Below are 6,000 nucleotides of genomic sequence, written 5' to 3'. Positions count from 1 at the left end.
GCAGCCAGCCCAGCCTATGCAGCCATCCTCATCACGACCCCAGGGTAGGAGGTCGGCTTCCTGAGTTCTTAACCCCAGTGCTGCACTATCTCCTGGACCCTCTTCCCAATAAGACCTCTTCTAATAAGACCTAGTCCTTTTTAAGCCTGTCACATTGTCGCCTTCCAGAGTAGGTTGTCCCTTGTGGGTGGCACTAGGTGGGGGCTGCCCTGTGTGCAAAGGACCTGGGGCAGTCCTTTCTTTCCACCTCGCACCACTGTCCACTCCAGCTGGGCAGGGCACAAGCAAGCATTCAGCATTGCCCAAGGAGTGCACGAAATGAGGGAGGGGGACAAGAGCCCAGGGCCCAGGGGCGCACTGCCCCAGTTCCCGGATGGCTCTGCTCTCAGAACAGCCCTCTCCAGTGTCTCTCTGCAAGGTTGCCCTCCGCAGAGAGCCCGGATTTAACAACGCAAATGCAAGACATGCAGTTCACTCTGAATCTCAGATAACAATTTGTTAGTATGTCCCACATATTGCCTGAGCCATCCTTGTACTAAAAAAAAAAATCACTCATTGTTGAACTGAAATTCAAGTTCAACTGGACATCCTGTATGGTCCCTGGCCCAGCCCTCAGCGCCTCCCAGCGCTTGCATGGATGACCAGTAGCAGCCAAGACCCTCAGGGCCCTGGAGTCTCATGTTCCAAGTCTAGGAAGGACCAGCTGCTCATTCTGGGCACCAAAATCCAGCACAGCTCACACGCTGGCCTGTCAATACCCAAATTCGTTCAAAAACAGACCTAAGAAGATCAAGCCCTCCAGGTGGCCATAAACCATCCAGGCAGAGACCAGCCCCCACGAACTGGGGGCCTGGCAAGGACGCGGCTTTGAAGTGGGTTCCAATCCTGACTCCACTACTTCAGTCCCGTGGGACTCTGACCTGCTCCGAGCCAAAGTTTGTTCATCTGTGAAACGATGACAGTGTCTGCTTTCTCGGAAGGCAGCTGTGATTAAATCAACCACCACCGCCCCCAGATCGAGGACCCTGGGTAGAGGCCCTCCCAGCAACGACGTCCCCCGGATCTTTCATCCGTGAGGCATGAACCCCACACTGCCTGGAACCGTGTGAGCATCCCAGGGACAAACCTCAGGCACCCTCCTGCAAATTTCTTCCTAGCTGAATGTCCACCCCAGCCCACTGCTTCAGGTACCCCAAGCCTTGGCAGTTAAGCCTGTCCAGCTGTTAAGTGGAAGCTTCGGGGAGATTTGCTCAAGCCAAGTGTGAGGGGACCTGCCGGAGCACACACCAAGTCTGATAACGCAAACAAGGGGATGCGTGTCTCCCACTGGCTCATCCCTCCGTTCCTGCAGCCCTCGGGGCGCTGGGTGCTCCGCCACACCTGAGTGAACGTCCCTCCAGGGTATGGGTTCCAGGGAGACTGCACGGGGACGCCAGGTGGCGGGCTGGTCGAAGATCTGCACTTTCCCAGCCCAAACTAAAGGCTCCGTCCCTTCGGCCGCCCGCAGACTTAGCAGCGGGGGGGGGGGGGGGGGGGGGGGAGCCAGAAAAAGCAGAAGAGCCTCTGGCGTCCGATGGGGGCAGCGCCGGAGCCGCGGCGGCAGGAAGCCCTGGGGCGCATTCCCGGCGCGGGGGGGGGGGGGGGGGGGTCCGTCTTTACGCAACTCCCAGCACAGCGAGTTTCCTCGGCGACGCGGGCGCCGAATCTGTGAATGTGGGAGCATCTGCCCTGGGAACACCGAGGTCCCCAGCCTGATCTGCAACTCCGAGGCGGCCGGCGCCGGCCTGGGGCGCAGGTGAGGCCCGGCCCCCCTTCCAGCAGGGGGGCGGCCCCGGCCCCCCCCCGCCCGCGGGCGGCTCCGCCCCGCGCCGGCCGCCGGGTCCCGAGGAATCCGGGGCGCGGCCGCAACGAACCTCCGCGGGCCGTCCCGGCCGGGGGACCGCCCGAGGGGCCCGGCTCCAGGGGTGGCGCCCCCCGCCCCGCTGCGCGCCCGCCCCGCCCCGCGGGGTCCCTGCCCCCCGCTTCCTCGCGGGGTCTGGACTTTCTCTTGCTCCCGGGCACCCCTCTGTGCCCCAACGCTCGGTCCTCCCGCTTCGGAAATACTCCTTTAAAACAGCAAAGGCCCAGCGCACCCCGGGGGCCCCCCGGCCCGCCCCGCGCGCCCGCCCGGCCCGCCCGTCGCCACCTTCAGGTTCACGGCCGGCAGCTCCATCCCGGCCGCCGCGGGGGCACCTGCGCGCCTGGGGGACTCCGGGGCCGCAAACTCCGAAACAAACTTGCTGGCCCGGCCCCGCCCGCCGCCCCGGCTCCAACCCCAGCTCAGCTCCCGGCCATGTGAGGCGCGTCACGTGAGGCGACCGGTTGCTAGGAGACGGCGTCCGGCCGTTCACGCCCGGCGCCGGGACCCGAACCCCCGCGCGGCCCAGGCGGTGCCCAGGGGCGCAGGATCCTGCCCAGTCAGTGCCCCGGCAGGTGGGCCGCCTCCCCCGGGTTAAGGTGCAGACATTTGCAACTCCCACCTCGTGGGATCCTGGGGAGGCTCAATGACCCCATGGATTATTATTTCTTTTTAAACTTTTTTATTTTATGTGTTTTTACATCATTTTTCATTTTTGTACAGTGTATGCATTTTCATCTTGGTTATCGTCCCCGTAAAATTCCCACCCCCCCCTGTTTTGATCCTATTTCCTTCTCCCCCCACAGTGTGTCTCTGATTTATAGTTGCCTGTTGATTTTGGTTTTTACTTTATTATAATTAAAGCAAAAAAAAAATCACACCTGTGAGAAGGGTAAGGAAGACTTTATTCAAGATGATTGCAATAGCAGTGAGGGAGACAGCTCAAGTTCCACCCTGAGTACAGCACGGTGGAGTGGAGGTTTTTAGTGCAGGCACAGGGTGAGGCTCAGTGCTTGGAAATTCCTGAGAGGACATCAAGGGAAGGGGATTCTTGCTCAGCGGAGCCAACCTGATTCTTGCCCTAGGAGGGGATAAGGCGCTTGTCACCGGGGAGGTCTCACTGAGCCGATTCAGCAGGATTCTGTGCAGGCCCAGCAAGGACAGGATGGACACGAGGTCCAGGTCTGGCTGAGAAGGGGCCTCAGAGGACAGTGTCTTTGCCACGTGCCCAGAACAGTGCCCGGCATTCAGTGAACAGCCACACACAACGCAGCGTGATTGTCAGTCCTGCTGGGAGGAGCCCACCTGAGTCAACATACCAAAACTTTAGAAAACTCTACCTGGACAACCAGCAGAAGTCCTGTAGGTCACACCTGATTCCAGAAAGAAGAAGTCGGTGCATCGGCGCCCCTCACCTGTGGAGGGAAGGGGCGGAGGGAAGAGAGGGCTATGTCACCTGACGTTCACTAGAGACAGCTGGCCCTCCGCCTAGCCCCGAACAGGACAAGCAGTCCCACTGCCTCCACCCGCCTCCTGCCCCATCCTCACCCATCAGTAGAGAAAATGGGAACTTTGATTTGGAGAAAGCCAGCTTTCAAGTCACCTGGAGTGAGGTTCCCCTCCTGGTCCTTCTGAGTGTTTGCTGTTGGCTCCAGGATGGGAGAAACTGCCTGCCTGGGGGTCTGAGGCGAGGTCCAGATACAAAGAAAGGACTTTTCCAGATGGGGGCGGGGAGGGGGTTGTGCAGGGCTGCGGGGTCCACAGGCCTATCTGCGGGCCAGGAAACAGGCAGCCTGGCCCCTGCCGCTGCGATGGAGAGCTGGAAAGCAGTAGAGACCCATCCTATGTCTCTATCTAGGTTGATTTTTCGGGATTCACAGCACACGGAGAATAGCTGTAAAGCAGAGCTCAGGAGTCTGAGTGTCCCCATTTACTGGTTGAAATTATACAAGTTGAGGCCACCTCCCTGGTGGCCTAGGGTTAAGTCTCAGTGCTGTCACTGCTATGGCCTGATTTTAATCTCTGGCCAGGGAGCTGACCCACATAGGGCACAGCAGACCTCTCCTGTCTCACCTGCTGCTCCCCTCAGCAGTGTATTTCAGTCAGTCCGCCTGTTCTGCTCCCCACTCTGTCTCTGGTGAATCCTCTTACCCTCCCTCTCCCCCCCCCCACCTACCATACCTCTGGCCTACACCTCAGTTCTTCTATGCAAAAATTAAAATAAATCAGGCAATTTGCTTTGCCTCCTGTGCTTCCGTCTTATCTATAAATAAATGAGGACAATAATAGTACCTTCCTCAAATTGTTAGGAAAATATAGAACAGTGCCTGGCCTGTCGTAAGCACTAGTCAGCCTTGGCTACTACGGTCATTATTAATTACTTGCTAATTATTGTTAAAGATTGTTATTGGCAAAGTACCTGGAAAAGAGTAATTCTTAATGAGTGGCAGATATGATCACATTATTATAATATTATTATTTGCCAGTTTCCTTGCAACCCCAGTTCCTAGAGATGTTCAGTCCCAGCCCGTAGGTAGGCAGACCGTGATCAGCTTAGAAGGAGAAAATGCCAACAACCATCTCCAGGGCTTGGAGCTGACATTAAGTCCTTGTTTTGCGGCAGATGATGTGAAAAGCGATTCACAGTAACTGCTTCCCATCACCCCAGGTGGAGGCCTCATTTACAGTGAGGTGACTGAGTTTGCCAGACTTAAGAGGTTGCCCAAAGTTACAGCGCTGCTTGGCAGTGAACCAGGGCTGGGAATTGAGTTCTGGCTCCAGGACCTTGACATTGAGCCAGTCAGCTCCACGGCCTCTTTGGTAGGAAAATGCAGCAGGCTGAGCTGTGGGGAGGACAGAGAGCCCAGGTAAGCACAAGGCTGAGTCTGTGGATTGTTCCCGCCGCTCACACAGGGACACTGCATTCATCACCACCAGCTGGGGCCAGAGGCACGGGGTGGGGACAGTGGGGGGGGGGGCACACAAGACCCAGATGGCTAGGGATGGCGTAGGGTATGGGGGCAGGCAGAGGAACAAAGCAAAGTGAAACTATCTGTATTCTCAAAGGAGCCAGTGTCCCTCCCATGACTGGGTCCCCATGATGGGAACACTACTGCCCCCCCCCATAACCGCATTCCACCAGCTTTGGGGTCATATTTTTAGGGAGTCCACCTTTGGAATTCAGGTTTATAATTTTCACGTCCCTCACCAAGCCTGTCTGTCTCTGCCAAATTTTATCCTTGGACCTTCAGCAAAGAAACTCACATGCAGAACGGAATCATTCAGCCATCCAGGGGATAGTTCCTGACACTTACTTGGGCAAACAGCCGGGAGTGGAATGACTAAATCACATGATGGGTGTAGACTGAAATTTTACAGACTTACCCAACTGTTTCGCAAGCTGTCTGTGCCATTCTGTTTTCTTTCCTTTGCAGCATTTGTCAATATCTGAACGAGGGGTCCTATGAATTGTTTAATGAGTTATTATCTGCACCCCAATCTCCCCACTAGACTGTGTGGGGTCGGTGTAGGCTTTTCTCAGTGTGTCCGGAGCAGACCCTTGTCACCTTGATTTGGGAACTAGAGGTCAGTCAAGACCCTGTGACCTTGGGAGGTCTGTTACCATCAGGTAAAGAAAGTAGATTATTTTTTGTGAGAGCCCTGAAGGCTAGGAGCAGCTTCAGGCCTCCAAATCCTGCTGGCCTCCCTCCCTAATGTCCCCCCTCAACCAAGAAGAGATACCTAGATGAATTAATTTGGGGTGGGGAGTCTTATCTACTTCTAGGTTTATCAGTGAACTGGTCCTCACTATCTAAGAATCTCTGCTCTCGGAGTGAGGATGAGTTCTCCTGCTTATCTGTCATGTGAGAGTCTCCCACTTCCTGTCCTTAATGGCCCAGTTCCTAAGATGCAGAATAAATATTCCCGATCTCCTCCATTATTCTTTAGAATTTACAACCACAGGGCCTCCCTTGTGGTGCAAGGGGGTAAGTCTCAGCACTATGAAGCTATCCACAGCCACTGCAGCACAAGCTCAATCCCCAGCCAGGGAGATACCCACATGGCGCAGCAGACCTCTCCTATCTCCCCACTGCTCCCCTCAG

Source organism: Talpa europaea (genome assembly GCF_964194135.1).
Source record: "Talpa europaea genome assembly, chromosome: 9".
NCBI classification, from domain to species: Eukaryota; Metazoa; Chordata; class Mammalia; order Eulipotyphla; family Talpidae; genus Talpa; species Talpa europaea.
Note: the sequence above shows the minus strand (reverse complement) of the source record.